At 41.0% G+C, this 17,398-nt stretch overlaps 1 protein-coding gene across 2 annotated transcripts in view; it reads right to left on the minus strand.

Moving 5' to 3' along the window:
- DSCAM (DS cell adhesion molecule) overlaps window positions 1-17,398 on the minus strand; it is a 791,503-nt gene that overhangs the window by 626,812 nt on the left and 147,293 nt on the right. For both annotated transcript variants that reach the window (XM_071214978.1, XM_071214979.1), the window contains exon 3: window positions 2,616-2,762. The gene's annotated coding sequence lies outside the window, so the exon portion shown is untranslated. The remainder of the gene's footprint in view (window positions 1-2,615; window positions 2,763-17,398) is intronic.

Raw genomic sequence — 17,398 nt, forward strand, 5'->3', positions numbered from 1 at the left:
CCGTGGAACCTAAGCAGGTGCATGATAGGGGCTTCTCACGCCTGCAAGAATTTAACCCAGTCTTTTAATTTCCCAACCAAGATAAAAGGCAACATTAGTAAGACCCCCTGGGAGAAATCACTTTGCTTTTGTGTTCTTTTGTTTTGTTTTTTCGAGGAATATGCCAGAATTTTCGACGTTATTTTTTCAACCTGCAATGGACTCTCTAGGGGACCAGTACCCCTGGCCTTGGCTGGGATGTCAGTGAGCCGAGCGCTGGAGCTGGAGTCCTGAGAGGTGATAAGTTCCTCATCAGGCTTCCTTCTAGGCTTTCTCCTTTCAGTTGCCAACACTGCCTTGGAGCCCCATTCTCATCTGGCCCTTTTTAACTACAGGTCATTCTGGGTCGTTTTTATCATGGGTCATTCAGTTCAGGTTGACCAGCCTGAATAGGAAAACTGTCTTTGATTGACTGACTGACTGATTGACTGGTTGAATGTTGACATGTCAGGTATTTTTGGATTATCATGAGTTTGGTTAAATGGCTTACTTAGAAACAAGCTTAGTATTGATGCATTCTTTAATATGATAATAGCCTTACTATATTGGTTTTCTAAATACCTTTAATAAAGAAAGAAAAGCCAATGTTTAGGCATGGGACATGCAGTTGCTTTCAAACATTTACCAAAAGGGAAAGCTCAAACGCAGGATTGAAGAGAGGACACAGGAGGAGTCAGTTTCTATCAGCAGTCTGCATATAAAATGCAGTCTGCATGCAAGCATCCTCCCCTCTCACCAGATATAAACTTCCTTTTATTTTATTTGTTTCACACTGCAAGAAAAAAATATATATGCATAAGTTATAAAATAGTGAAACATGCATTAGAGCATACCACTAATTAGAGCAATGTAGGAAACATAAGAACACATGTGTTACAGAAAGTAAAAATAGAGAATCTCCTGGCAGGTATTTCTATTTCCCACCCAGATTTCTTGTTCTTTTCTCCTTCCAGGAAAATACTCCAATGAATTTGGAAGTAGCCATCTGACTTGCTTTGGCCAAAGAAATATAACAGAAACGACACAGGTCATTTCCAAGTTGAAGCACTGAGATGCAGTTTGTGATTCTCCCCTGCTCTCTTCCCCTGCTAGGGCAGACCTGGTAGTCTCGATTTTGGACCGCATGTCACAAGGTGGTAGAGCCTCCATTAGCCATGGCCCCCGAGTGTGGGAGACTGCAAAAGTGGCCAAATGTTCTCCCACTCCCCGAAGCTGCACCCCCTCCCGCGTAAACCCGAATCCCTTCCACAGTCTTGCCATCAAATCTCTCCAGCTGCCATCAAGAAAACCAAAATTACCTCTGAGAAGAAGAGATTAGGACCATTAAACAATCAAAATTAGCAAATAAAGAGTGTGCAGATGGGTCTCTTGTCTGATTATTGCAATCATATTTCAAGTCCTAAGCTTGGTATTTTTTCAGTACCCTCAGTTAACAAATTATGATGATTAATCAACATAACAGCAAGAAATTTATTGTTCAGTGAAGTGTGAGGGATTTTGTATTCACTATAAATAAAATATTAAGAAAAACTAAAGCCTACTTCCTAGTATATTCTAGAATATGGTAAGGTCATTGAAAGGCTGGAGTTAATTTTTGATTTGAAAATTTTAATTACATGTTTCTGGTCCTTGTTGTATAATAACTTATACTGTCTAGCTAATCAATAAACCCAAAACCAAAAATGGGGTGTCACCAGGAGGGTTTAGTTGCAATTTCTTCTCTTTATAAATTGACAGCGTTTGGGTGTGACTCAAGAATTCAGTTAAAACGGGGGTGGGGCACATGTACTTGTGCACTTAAAGACATATATAAAAAGGCAACCAACTATCATCCACATTAGACCACACACAATAGCCATCACGACTCTCTCAAGAGCAGCCAACACACGTTAGGAGATGCCAACAGTTATCCTCCAAGAAGGTGCAAATAAAAGAAAAGCCAACACTGTGCCTACACTGGCCTTTCCTTAGAAATAGCACCAAGCACGAAAGCAACTCAAATACCATTAGAAATGAAGAACCTCAACTTCAAAGAAGCTAAATTTCAGTTGTGTCATTTCAAGCTAACAAAAACAAGCCAAGAAAATACTTACATGCAAATACTTATTTCAGTACTGAACATATATTCTTAATAGAATCTTTAAAAAAAGGTCAGAAACACAACATAAATCTTAGACATTTAAAAGGATCAAAACAGCATGAAATCCAGGTGTCCATTCTCTAGATTTTAGTTTCAGAATGTCAGTCCCAAATGTATCACTCAGGTCTCTCAGGGAGGCAGTGTTACTACTCCCCTATTTTTAGAAGCAGAAATAAAACTGCAGTTTCTTCCTAAAAATAACCCTTACGGCACAAGCAACTGATATACAGCCATTGGTCGATTCACCAAGGAATATCTGAAACGAGCCATTATAAACCAACATAAAACACATAATGCTTCTAAAATAGCATCGGCCTTACATACAGTAATTCTTAATCATAATAGAAGCACCAGCACAGACCCAGATCCGACACCTGAAATAACCTCTGCAGAAGGCGAACCGGGCACCCTGCCCCTGGCAAAGCCACAGGCCTACCTGAGACAAGTGACACCGTGTCTTTCTCCCATGAGACGACAGTGACGTACGCCTCCACCGTGGAGGGGATAATGCACTTGAAGACGGCGACGTTGCCTCTCGCGGTTTTCTGGTCCTCCACGCGGACTGTGTAGGGCTCGCGTAAAACTGCAGGGCAAGGAGAGCACGGCGGTCAGACAGGCAGCCAGGCACCACCCTGACAGCATCCCCTCCCAGCAAATACATTCTCCCATAAGTAGATGAACAGCCTGACATGTATTTCTTGGGAAAAAAATTAAGAAATCTACATTTCATGACTTCATCACCACACTGAAAAAAAATTCACTCTATTAACAGTAGGCGACGCTTTATATGAAAAGGGCAAGAATATTTCTAAAACGCTGGCTCTCCTCCCAAAGGGCATCTTAAAGTAGGCAGCCGCTTCTTAAAAGAGGGAGGGTATCATGACAAGGATCCTACTCTCCATGCCTCCGAGGACACTGCCACAACAACTATTTCGGTGAAACCAAGGATGTTCTCGCTACAAAGAAAAATAATTTAAAAATTCAAGAAAGCCAACTTCTTCCGGAAAGCCTTGAAAACTTTTTTGACAATTAGAATAATTTCTCACAAGTGAAAAAGGTTTATGACAGTTGGCAACACAGTTTTGGAAAACAATTAGTCTGCTGTCCATTGCTTGGAGAAGGATGCTGCCTGCCCAAACACTCGCAAAATAGGAACAACCCAGAAAGAGTTCAGAAGGGATTTCCAAATATGACAGGCCAAGATAAGTGGCAGTCTGCAGATGGGGCTCAGAGCCTTGTCTTCAGGCCTAGCAGCCTGTGTTCAAATCCAAACCTCGCCATTTACTAAGGGTGCGGCACCCCCTGTACAATGGGGATGAAGATGATAATCTCCACCTGTCCCCATAGGGTTATTTTGATGACTGACTCAGTTAATATACTTAAAGCACTCAGAGAAGCACCTGGCTGGAGTAGGCTGGTTATGCAGTTGGATCCACTGCACATGGGGTGCTATGAGGAGAATCCTGTCCCCCAAAAATAGACGTTCAAGTCCTAACCCTTAGTCCTATGACTGTGACCCTAATGGAAAAAGGATCTTTGAAGAAGTGATTAATTAAAATGGGCTCTAATCCAGTATAACAGGTGCCCATATAAGAAGGGTTGAATTGGACATACACGGTATAGCAGTTTGATATGGTTACGAATTCCAAAAATAGATATTGGATTATGTTTGTAAACTGATCTGTACCTGGGCATGATTGAGTTATGATTAGGGCATTGAGTCTCCACCCCTTGGTGGGTGGGGACTCACAGATAAAAGGCATGGCAAAGAAGAGAGCTGAGGGTTTTTGATGTTGGAGTTTTAATGTTGGAGTTTGATGCTGAAGCCTTAAACTGGAGCCCTGAGAAGTAAGCTCACAGAGGAAAGAGAAGCCAGCCCCAGGAAGGAAGGAACCTTGAACCCAGAGAAAAGCAAGCCCCAGGAACATAGGAACCCAGGAAGCCTGAACCCTGGCAGACGTCGGCAGCCATCTTGCTCCAAACAGACTTTGTTGAGGGAAGTAACTTATGCTTAATGGCCTGGTATCAGTAAGCTCCTACCCCAAATAAATGCCCTTTATAAAAACCACCCCATTTCTGGTATTTTGCATCAGCACCCTTTTGGCTGACTAATACAGATGGGAATAGGCGAGAAGCCCATATCAAGATGGAGGCAGGGGCAGAGGCTCGGGTTATGCTGCCACAAACACACACACCCCCCCCAAAGAAGGCCAGGAATTTTTGGTAGCCTCCAGAAGCTGGAAGAGAGAAATGGAATGGATTCTTCCCGAGAACCTCAGAGGGAGCAAGACCTGGTGGCATCTTGATTTCAGACGCAGCCTCCAGAGCTGCAAAGTGATGCATTTCTGATGCATTAAGCCACCAAGCTTGTGGTACATGGCTTTGGCAGCTCTAGGAGACTAAGACATGGCTACTAAGACAAATACCAACAGGAACTGATTGACTCATGGTTTCAGAGGGCTTGTTCCTTCTTGGGTCAGTGGCTGGTGACCAGCCACAATCTCTGGGGTTCCTTGACTATTCCAGCACATCACAGTGCATTTGGTGGCATCTTCTCCTTTCCCCTCTGGGTTCCGTTGACTTCTAGTTTTTGTCTGCTCTCTGTGGCTTCTCTTTCTCCCAGACAAATTTCTTTTGCTTATAAGGACTTTAGCTAACATATTAGATTAGGCTTAGTTTGCACATACCTCAACTAATAATAACAATTTCCAAAGGTCCTCTTTACAGATTGGTTTGAACCCACAGGAATGGATTAAGATTAAGAATGTGATTTTCTGGGGCATATAACTCCAAGCCACCACACATGGGGTCTAGTTGTTCTGCTTCATTCCAGCTCTACAAATCTGGGTACAAGCTTCACTTCCCCAGAGCTTTATTTTCTATTTTCTTCAAATTTAAAATAAGGGGGAAGCGGGAGTGAGGAAGATCTTTAAGGGCTTAATTCTGGAAGTATATGATTTTCTAACAGTGACACCTAATTATCTAGTCAGCTTTCTTTAAGAATTAGTCATTTGACAAATATATGCCAAAGAAGTGACCATTAAACTAATTTCAAAAGAATGTAACATACCCACAAAGATAAGAATGAATTTCTAAAGGGAAATGTCCCAATAAAGAGACTTGAAATCTTCAGCAGGAGGCATTTTTAAGATTATTACTGTTATGGGCTAAATTGTGTGTCCCAAAAATTTTTGTTGAAGTCCTAAACCCCAGTAGCTATGAATGAGACCTTATTTGGAAACTGGGTCATTGCAAATGAGATTAGTTAAGTTGAAATGAGGTCATACTGGAGCAGGCTGGGCCCTTAATTCCATGAACTGGTATCTTTATAAGAAGTGGAAACTGGGATACAGGCAGAGAGAGAGAAGATAGCCATGTAAGGGCAGAAGAGAGACTGAGCTGTGCCAGAAAATCCTGGCCCCCACCAGAACCCAGGAGAGAGCCATGGAACATTCTTCCCTACAGAATTCAGAAGGACCTTGGCCCTTCCAACTCTCTGATGTCAGGCCTTGGCCCCTGGAACTGTGAGGCAATACATTTCTGTTGCTTTAAGCCACCTAGGTTGTGGGACTTTGCTATGGCAGCCCCAGGAAGCTAAGATAGCTGCTAACTCAAAGAACATTCTAGTAGGAGAGCATACCGTTTATAAGTGTATTAAGAAGGGTACTGCCCCCACTCACCTTTTTTAATATCATAATTTGATATTTTCTCAATGTGATAATGTCCTCATTTCTGTCTTAAACTGGAGACATTTTTCCTAGTTTAGGAAGCTCCTAAACCCCCATCACTGGACCTAGTGTGCAATGTGATGTGTCAGTGGCAATTCACAAGCACAATATACAGGAGGTCCACCAGCTAGTAATTCAGGGTGCCTGGGCCTGACACGCAGAAGCATCATCTTTACACACAGGGGATGGAACAGACGTGTATGGGAAAACACGTTGATAACCAACCCTGTGACAAGACCTAACATCAGAGGTTGGAAACCCACTAATAAATGAAAATTGGGTCTGAGGGAGAGCAGAAGTCAGAGAAGAGGAGAAGAGGGTAAATGAAAAAAGAGAAAAAGGGATTAGACCACATAGCAAAAGCCAAAGAAAGAGACCTTTATTTACACAAAGAGGCCAAAGAACTGTACGAGTCCAATCTAAGCCTGTGTGGGATGCTTGTTTCTAAGTTATAAAATTAGCTTCCAAAAATCTTCAGCAAATTCTGTTATACTCTCAAATGGCTCCAATAGGAGATTTTCCAAGGAACTCAAGGTGAGAGGGTCGAGTGCCACATCTCTGCCCCGAAAGGATGGAGAAAGAGAACATGCCCACCCAGAGGTTTCATAGGTGCAATTGTGCAGTAGGCTGGCCCACTGGAGCCACAAGCATATAAGGTGACCAACCAGTAACTGTCCCAATGTTAGCACCACAAGTCCCACGTCATGGAGATGCGTCAGTCCTGAAGCTCCTTCATACCCACCCCGGAACCTCCCTCTCCCCTTAGCTGCCTGAGGACTCACCAGAGCCAAGAGTACTTCAGTAATAACAACTTAAAATGCGATGGCTTCTGCTTCACCCCTCCTCCCAGCCAGCCCCAGGGAGCTCAGATCTTGAAGCAGGGACTGTACATGGTGCCTGATTCCCATCCCACTCTAAAAATGGAGAGTGGAAGGGAATAGTCCACTTCCCATCCATTCCCATCTCTAGACAACTCATTCTTCAAAGACAGAACATGGGTGGAGCCTTTAAAAATAACATTTTAGAATTTCTAACAAGTCTTGGCACACAGCAGGTGCTCAGTAAGTATTTGGAAAATGAATAAATAGAAACGCAGCCTCTCTTCTGGGAGAATTTCTAAATTTATAAGAAGATACCTGTATTTGAATTTATAGCCACTATCTTTTGTTTAAATAATAATTTTAAAAAGCCCATCAGTTTTTATTAGCTATCTCCATGTTAGTAGTGGAAAAATGTTTATTCTTGGGCTCACACAACTCAAGAAGTCAACACTGCTATCTATTGAGGTATACCTCTCATGCTGCAAAATAAGTTTCCCAGGGTCCCAGTGAGCCTCCTGAGAGACTTGTGCGGGTTTAGTCTTCATTCTACATTCATCCACTAACTAGTGCAGAGACACTGGGTTAGAAACATGAGATAGAGGCAAAAAGTAAACATCATTTTAAATCTGATTGCAATTTGCATTAAAAAGGTACAGCATTACGTAAATTATACTTTGTGTCCTAATCTGGGTTCTCCTCTGCAGCAGCAGAACCAGTGAGGCTCTAGGAAAAGCCAGGCAGGGAAAGGAAGTAACTGATGAAGGAAACCATTGCAGGAGAAGTTCTAGTCTCTGGCTATGGTTGATTGGACCATATCCCCCACAAAGACATGTTCAAGTCCTAACCTTTGGTCCTAAGGGTATGAACTCATTTGTAAACAGGACCTTTGAAGATCCTATTTGGATAAGGCCAAACTGAATGGCCAAAATTCATATAAAGAATAGAAACCTAGACAGAGACACAGACAACCAAGCAGAAGTAGAAGCTGGAAAAGGAAGCTAGAAAATGAGTTAGATGGCCACGTGATGGATGCAGAAATGCAAGCCAAGGAACACCGAGGATTATCAGGAAGCCAGCAGCAGAATGCTACAGACTTCAGAGAAAACGTACCTTGCCCTACCTTGATGTTAGACTCCTGGGCTCCTAAACTGTGAGCCAATAAATTCCTCTTGTGTGAGCAAAACAGTGTGTGATATTTATCATAGCAGCCCTGGTAAACTAAGATGCCACTTGATACTGAGGGGAGCTCTGAAGCATAATTACATACCTCAGAGCTCACCCCACATTTATAAAAAGGAGCTGGGATTTGATATTCCCAAAGCAATTCTTTCATTGCCTTATGAATGACCTTAGATAGATGTAATTCTCAGGCACTTCCCACTCCTGAATAAGTGAAGCAGCTCCAGGACCACAAGCCTCTAGGATCAAGGATAGGTGAGAGGTTCACCCGTGCCAAGGTGCATCCAATTGTGCCAGGGTGCTGCTTTACCCAGGCCAGTTCCCCCAATGCTTCACTCTGAGATGCTGTGGGCACGTGCACCTGACCTTACTCACACAAGTGCCTATGCCCCACTGAGGGTGGAAGATGGACAGCAAGGAACAGGAATAGGTAGCCAGGCAGGGCTCGGGGCACCAGGGGGAAGGGGAGGCAGAAGTCCTTAGGTCAAAGAGGGAGGGGGAGACCAGGCAGGGCTCAGAGTACCAGGAGACTAAAGAGAGGTGGCTGAGAATCCACTGTGGGGCAGTGGCAGGAGGCAGCACCATGTGAACCAACCTACAATGCCGCAAGTACACATCTCATGTCACGTTGGACTTCATTTGCAAAACACGACCCAAAGATAAAACTATTAAGAATTTCAAGATGGCAAGTGTATCTGCTTAACCAAATCTGAACATGGGACCCTTCTCAGCCCCAAACCCCATGTGACTGAAATGGTCATATACCATGAAGCCAACCCTGAACTGAATTCTGTCAAGATAGAAATCAGAGGACAGGTGTTGGTGGTAGAAGTGAGTGAGGAGAAATTTTGGAAAACTGAGCATTTTCAAAGAAGGCAAATCTGGGTGACCTCACCTCTACTGACAGCTTGGATTCAGATTGTCCCTAACTCATTTGACTTTTAAGTCCAAAGTGATAAAACAAACACCTGCCCATGCAGTGGGGTTCTCTGGAGAACTTGAGTGAGGGCTTTGGCTTAGAAGGGTGCATTCCTTGTGCCTGCCCCATTTGGGAAATGGTGATCTGAGGACAGACATTAAGGCACAAGGTCAGTTTTACAGGAATTGTTTCTGCTCTATTTTATTTTGGAGCTAATTCCTTAATCAAGCAATTTCTTAAGCAATAATTCATCTTGAACACGCCGTCTCTGTGAAGCACTGTCTCAGGCACTCTGGAGATCTTCACCTTCATGAAATGAATAGCTGAAGAAGAAAGAATATTCCCAAAGCAAATCACTAGAAGGAAACAATCAAGTACATAGGACCAAGTGTTTTGAAGTAAGGGATACAGGAATTTAAAGAAGAATGGAATCTGGGTGGAAGGTTCCACTTCCACTAGAGCTGGACCATGAAGAACAAGAAGGACTTAAATGTCTGAGAGGGGAGACGGAGAAGAGCAAAGGTGAAAATGAGCATGGAATATTCCAGAAATTTGAGGCACTGGCATTTTAGCTAAACTGGCCCCCCAACCACAACACTTATGAGCAATCAGCAGCAAGCTGCAGAAGCCTCTTTCTCTCATCTGAGAAATGGAAATAATTTCTAGCATGCATAGTTGTGTCGATTAAAACAGAAAAGTTATTTAAAGCACTGGGCACAATGTCTGAACCATAACCACTTTATTCATTGGATCTCTCTGAATCTCTGGTAAGAGTAATGCCCTGAGCTACCTTAAGCTGCTGCAATAGAAGACATCTTCAAAAACACTAGGAGCTCTGGAATCTGCAGCAGGGCCTTGGGAAGGCACCTTAGCCAGTCCTTCAATTCTGTTTCATCCTTCTCTTTTCCCACAGGTGGGTTTCCTCTGCTTTTCTGGTCAACATGAATAGTGGAAGATGCTCATCACAGAGTTTGCAAGTACAAGGAGTAGAGGTTGACTCTCTCGAAAAGACCTCAGTTCCAAACTCATAGGTCAGGAAGCCAATGACCCAGCTTGGTCAACTGCCCTCACCCAGTACAATCACCTGTAGTGAGGGTTTCATGGCACATTGGGCATTGTGGATGCAAGAGACAACTAGTTAGGGGAGTTATCCTGGACTGAACAGAGAGGTGCAGGATGCCCTCTGGGATCATAGACATTCTTAGTAATACTCTAAGTAAATTTACCAGAAAGTGGTTATTATTTTGCCATTTTCACAACAGTTTTATTGAGATACAATTGGTATACAATAAAGAACACATTTCAAGCATACAATTTGATAAGTTTTTACATATTTACACATTTCTGAAGACACCACCACAATCAACATAGTGAATATATCTATTACCTCCAAATGTTTCCTTGCTCCTCTTTGTTCTTCCTTCCCACCTGTCCTAGTTTGCCACAGGGCTGCCAATGCAAAGTGCCAGATGTGGGCTGGCTTTTATAACGTAATTTTATTTAGGGTAAAAGCTTACAGTACCAAGGCCATGAATTGTCCAAACAAAGGCATCAGAGATGCTTTCTCACCAAAGTCAGATGCTGGTAATCCTAGCATGCTGCCATGTGGTAAAACAAAATGGCAGGCAATCTCTGCCATTGTCTCTGTCCTCCCTGCCAGGCTCACCATTTCCCGGAGCCCAGCTCTGGAAGCTCGTCTTGTTAGCCTTGAGCTGTTGTGTGGGCCCAGCCTCTTGGAGGCTTTGTGTTTAAGTTTTGGCTGCTAGTCATTTTTGAGTTCTCTCTCACATGGCAGGATCAAAAATGAAAGAGCTCCCTTTTCCTGTGTGTGTGTGTTTCTTTCAGGGTCTCTGTTTATACAAAGCTCCAGTAAGAGGGTGGAGACTCAATCTGAGTCAACTCACTGGCATAGCCCAATCAAAAGCAATCGAATCAAGTGATCTAAAGTGAATCTAATGCAAACAAAAGGTACCACTCCTGCAACAACAGATTAGTTTAAGAACATAATCTTTTGGGATTCAAATAGAACTTCAAACTGTTATACCATCCCATCCCTCAACTTCTCTCTTCCAGGCAACCACTGCTCTGCTTTCCATCATTATAGATTTGTCAATAGTCTTTACATAAATGGAATCTTACAATATGTACATTTTTCAGTCTGGCTTCTTTCCTTCAGCATAATTATTTTGATATTCTTTCCTGTTATTGGATTTGGCAGGAGTTCCTAGAGGCAGCTCCTGCTACAGGGCAGTAAATAAACACCCAGAGCTATCTGGTGCTAGCTGAAGCACCTGTTTGGAGGCTTCAGGAGGCCAGAAGAGCATCCTGCAACATCCTTGAAGGAATGGAAGGAGGAGACTGCCTATTTGCAGAGAAGATTATTAAGTAGAGTGCACCATGCCACAGAGACAGATGCTCATCCTCTACTGGAGGCACAAGCCACCTTGGGTATTGTTTCATGGCTGGAATTGAAAACTCTACTTTCCAAAAACAGGGGAGGAAGAGATGATTGGGCACCAACTTCAGCCACTGATGAGTAAATTCAACAGGCTAAAGTAGAATCCTAAGAACAATTAAAGATTAAGCCTGTCCAGGTCAGAAAGAGACTGATAACTGCCACCTTAACAACATGCCTGGCACGAGAGGAAGTGGGGCAGACTGAAAATCACAGTGCTGGTAGGGACTGGCTTCTTTCCATCCAGGTCAGATTGCAGCTCTAGCCTAGGTCCCAGCTCCACCTATGGCAGGGAGGAAACTGGGGGGACCTGCACCCGCCTCTCAGGGAAATTACTGGCCAAGCCATGGAGGCTGGTGATTGTCCTACTTTGGCAGTGGAATCCACCCCAGGAGCTATTCTGTGGCTGTAATTGGAAGTTCCATTTCCCAAAAACAGGGAAGGAGCAGACAGCTGGCTACCAATATCAGCTACTGATTAGCAGACTGGGCTGCCTAAGGTATAACCTTGGGAACAGCTAGAGTGTGAATCTGCCCAAGTCGGGAACAGGTCAGTGGGCACCATTTTGACTCCACCCACAGCATCAGGGGAAGCCAGGCTGACCGAAAATCGCAGTGACAATAGGAACCAGTTTCTTTAACCCAGATCAGTTCTGCAGCCCTAGCCTAGGCTTCAGCCCCACCTCTGGCAGGAAGGAAACTGGTGGGCCTCGCAACAGCTTATCCAGGTACCTGCAGGTACCTTTGATTGGCACAGATTGAATATTTGGAAGTCTACCAGGGCAACTGCGGACATCTTAGACCCACACTGCATAGATTGCTGCCCACACCTGTAACTCCATCCCCACCCAAGACAGGGGAGAAAGGGGTGTGAAGCTTCATCAGTCTCTCTGGGCAACTACAGTCTAGGCCTGCACAACTTGGGGATTATTCCACACAGCTGTGACTCATCCTACCCCTGGCAAAGGAGAAACTTAGAATAAGCTTCATCAGTCCCTGGGACAATGAGGGCAGCTTGAGCCTCCACAGCTTATAGCACCAACTACATTTTTGGTTCCTACTGCACAGGCAGCAAGGGAGAAAGGGCAGGAAGCCCTAAACCAAAGAGAAAAACTGCACCCAGAATAAATACTCTACTAAGGCAGATGCCAAGACAACAAAAAATTATAATCCACACAAAGAAAGAGGAAGATATGATCCAGTTTAAGGAATAGGATAAGCCACCAGATGACATAAAGGAGTTGAGACAACTAATCAAAAATGTTCAAACAAATCTCCTTAATAAATTCAATAAGATGGCTAAAGAGATTAAGAATATTAAGAAGACACTGGATGAACACAAAGAAGAATTTGAAAGCATACACAGAAAAATAGCAGATCTTCTGGAGATGAAAGGTGCAATAAATGAAATTTAAAAAACGTTGGAATCATATAATAGCATATTTGAGGAGGCAGAAGAAAGGATAGGTGAGCTTGGAGAAATGGCTTCTGAAAGTGAACATACAAACGAACAGATGGAGAAAAGAATGGCCAAAATTGAACAAGGTCTCAGGGAACTAAATGACAGCAAAAGGCATGCAAACATATGTGTCATGGGTGTGTCCCAGAAAGAAAAAAGAAGGGAAAAGGGGCAGAAGGAAAATCTGAAGAAATAATGGTAGAAAATTTCCCAACCCTATTGAAGGACGTATATATACATGTCCAAGAAGCACAACATACTCCTATCTGAAAAAATCTAAATAGACCGACTCCAAGACACATACTAATCAGAGTGTCAAATTCCAAAACCAAAGAGAGAATTCTGAGAAGAGCAAGAGAAAAGTTGTGTATAATATATAAGGGATACCCAATAAGATTAAGTGGTGATTTCTTATCAGAAACCATGGATGCAAGAAGACAGTGGTCTGATATATTTAAAATACTACAAGAGAAAAACTTCCAGTCAAGAATCTTAAATCCAGCAAGGCTGTCTTTCAAAAATGAGAGTGAGATTAGAATATTCACATATAAACAGAAACTGAGAGAATTTTAAAGCAAGAGACCAGATATTCAGGAAATACTGAAGGATGTGCTAGAGCCTGAAAAGAAAAGACAGGAGAGAGAAGCCTGGAAGAGAGTCTAGAAATGAAGATTATATCAATAAAAGTAACTAAAAGTGTCAAAAGAGTGGTGAAAATAAAATATGACAGATAAAACTCAAATATTCAGGAAGAAACTTAACCAACGATATGAAACACTTGTATTCAGAAAACTGCAACTCAGTGTTAAAAGAAATTAAAAAAGCCTATATAACTGGAAGAACATTCCATGCTCATGTATTGGAAGAATAAATATCATTAAGATGCCAGTTCTACTCAAATTGATATACAGATTCAATGCAATCCTGATAAAAATTCCACCAGCATTTTAAAAAAATTTAAAACACAATCATCAAATTTATTTGGAGGGTAAGGGGTCCTGAATAGCCAGAAACATCAGAAAAAGGAAAAGTGAACCTTCATCTTCAGACTTTAAAACATATTACCTATTTACAGTGGTAAAAACAGCATGGTACTGGCATAAAGACAGACACATACACCAGTGGAACCAAATTTATAGTTCAGAAATAGACCCTCACATGCATGGTCAAGTGATTTTTGACTAGTCTGTCAAACCCACACAGCTTGGGCAGGACAATCCATTTAACAAATGCTGCTGAGAGAACTGAATATTCATAGCTGAAAGAAGGAAAGAGGATCCCTACCTCACACCTTATCCAAAAATTAACTCAAAATGGATCAAAAACCTAAATGTAAAAGCAAGAACCATAAAATTTCTAGAAGAAATTCTAGGAAAACATCTTCAAGACCTGGTGATACCTGGTGGATTCTTAAAGGAGATAAGAGGAAGACTGAAATGGACTACTGATGTTTAATGCATGTAGAAGTTTTAATTAGGTTTACTGTAAAAGTGTAGAAATGTATAGAGTGAATGGTAACAAACAGTGAGTAACACCTAGTTTATAAATGGGGAGGTGGCTGAAAATGGTAGTCTAGGGATGTACATGCCAATGGACAGAATGCTAGAGAATAATCTAGGACCTGAATAGCACAGTAAACCAAGAGGTGGATAAAAATTGTGGATGATGGTACAGATGCAAGAGTGTCCTTTGTGAGCTAGGGCAAATGTACATCACTACTGCAGGGTGTTGGGAATGTGGAGAAGCATGGGAAAAATACAACTGGAGTGACCTATGGACTGTGGTTAGCAGTAATAATATAATATTCTTGCATCTATGCCAAAGATATACTGTGTTGATAATGGGACAGTGTGAAAAATGTGAGTCAAATGTACACTATGGACTTGGTAACAATCAGATGATATTATCTTATCTATAACAAACGTTCCACCATAGTGTGGTGTGTGATAGAGGGGTACTGTTTGGGGATTCTGCACATGTGCATGATTGTTTTATATGTTTACAACTCTGTCATGAAAAATATATTTAAAAAATAATAACAGTGTGGGTTGGGGAAAAACACACAAAATGTAAGATAACGACTATAATTAGTAGTAAGCTTTTGACAATATTCTTTCATAATTTGTAACAAATGTCTTACTACAATGCAAGATGTTGGTGGAGGGTTGATGTATGGGACACCTGTATGATGTTACAAAGCAAACTTTGCAAGTTCACAACTTTTACCATACGCTTAATTTTTTATGTATGTTCATATATAAATGATATAGAGATAATAATAATAGGGTGGGTTGGGGAAAATACTTTGGTTTGTAGTAATATTTTGACAATGTTCTTTAATCATAACTTTAAAAAGTTTAATAACAATGCAAGATATTGGTGGTAGGGTGAGTTATGAGAGTCCTGTATGATGCTATATACGTTTGTTTTGTAAGTTCACAACTATTACTATACACTTATTGTTTATGTATATTTATGTATGAGTGATATATTTCAATAAATATTTTAATTTTTTAAAAATCCAATAGTAATGTATCCACAATATACAACTATTCTTTACTCTTTAATTCTTATTAGAGTCAACATACATTTGAACAAGAAAAAGGTAAATTTCCTGATAATGGACATGCAAAATGTAAAGTGCAAAGTGGGACAAAATCACCATAAAGAGGAGAAATAAAGAGATAAGGGAGCAGGAAATGTCTATGCTATGAATGTTATGTTGGTATCTCTTCAAGTTAGCAGATCATAAATGTAGTTTGTGTAATATATACCCCAGGGTAACCACAAAAGAAAGTATTTTAAAAATATGCAGAAACAGAAATGAGTAAGGGTCAGTCAGATACATCCCAAAAGATACAGAAAAGGAGGTTGCAATAAGGGAAAAGTGGTACATAAAAAAGATACGATATATAAAAACCAAAGAACAAAATGGCAGAAGTACGTACTGCCTATACAGTGATAACACTGAAAGTTAATGGATTAAACTCCCAATCAAAAGAAACAGAGAGGCAGAATGTAAAAAGAGCATGATCCAACTAAATGGTGTTTACAAGAGACTCACCTTAGATGAAACACCAATAGTTTGAAAGTAAAAGATTGGGAAAAATTATTCCAAGCAAACAGTAATGGAAAAAGAGGTAGAATACCTATATTAGTATGAGACAAAATAAACTTTAAGTCAAAAGCTGTTATAAGAGACAAAGAAGGACACTATATATTAATAACAGGGACAGTCCACCAAGAAGAAATAGCAATCATAAATATTTATGCACATAATCACAGTGCCCCAAAATACACAAGGCAAAACAGGCAAAACTTAAGGGAGAAATAGATATGTCTACAATAATAGCTGGAGACTTCAATACATGACTCTTTTCAATAGAAAGAACATCTAGACAGAAGATCAATATGGAAACAGAAAACTTGAATAATATGATAAATAAACTAAAACCTAACAGACAACTACAGAACACTGTACCCACAAAATAGCAGGATATACATTCTTCTCAAGTGCACATGGATCATTCTCCAGGATAGACCACCAGTTGGGTCACAAAACAAGTCTTGATCGATTTTAAAAGACTGAAATTATACAAAGCACCTTCTCTGACCATAATGGATGAAGCTGGAAGTCAGTAACAGGTGAAAAACTGGAAAATCCAAAAATATATGGAAGCTATAACACATTCTTAAACAATTATTGAGTCAAAGAATAAATTGCAATGGAAATCAGTAAATATATTGGGATGAATGAAAATGAGAGCATGACATACAGAAACTTATGAGATGCAGTGAAATTAGTGCTGAGAGGGAAATTTATAGCCCTCAATGTTTATATTTAAAAAGAAGGGCTATAATAAAAAACCTAAGTGCACACTCAGAGAAACTACAAAAACAACAAATTACTTTCAAAGCAAGGAGAAAGATAGAAATAACAAAGATTAGAGAAGAAATAAATGAAAGTTGAGAATAAAAAAACAACACAGAGAATTAACAAAATCATAGGTTGCTTAATTGAGAAGATGAATAAAATTCATGAACACTTAACAACACTGACAAAGAAAAAAAAGAGAAGCTGCAAATAAAATCAGAAATGAAGGGGGGACACTACTGATGACCCCAAAGACATAAAAGGGATCTTAAGAGGTTGTATGCCAACAAATCAGACAAGGTAGATAAAGTAGACAAACTCCTAGAAACACATGAGCAGCCTATACTGACTCTAGAAGAAATAGAAATCCTCAACAGATCAATTAAAAGGAATGAGATTGACGCAGTCATCAAAAACCTCCCAACAAGAATAAAATATGATTAGAGTGGACTTACTGGTATTCTACTATAAAACTATTGTGACTAGTAATGGAAGAAATTGTAGCACTGATATGGAGAAAGTGGCCACGGGAGTTGCTGAGGGCAGGGCAAGGGAAGAAGAGATGTGATGTGGGGGTACTTTGGGGATTTGGAATTGTCCTGAATGATATTGCAGGGACAGATGCAGTATACTATATACCCTGCCATAACTCACTGAATATACTAGGGGGGAAAGTGTAAACTACAACGTAAAACTTTTATCCACGTAGTGCAGCCGTGCTCCAAAATGTATTCACCAAATGCAATGAACGTGCCACAGTGATGAAAGAGGTTTTTGGTGTGGGA

The sequence above is a fragment of the Dasypus novemcinctus genome, chromosome 4 (genome assembly GCF_030445035.2).
Source record: "Dasypus novemcinctus isolate mDasNov1 chromosome 4, mDasNov1.1.hap2, whole genome shotgun sequence".
NCBI classification, from domain to species: domain Eukaryota; kingdom Metazoa; phylum Chordata; class Mammalia; order Cingulata; family Dasypodidae; genus Dasypus; species Dasypus novemcinctus.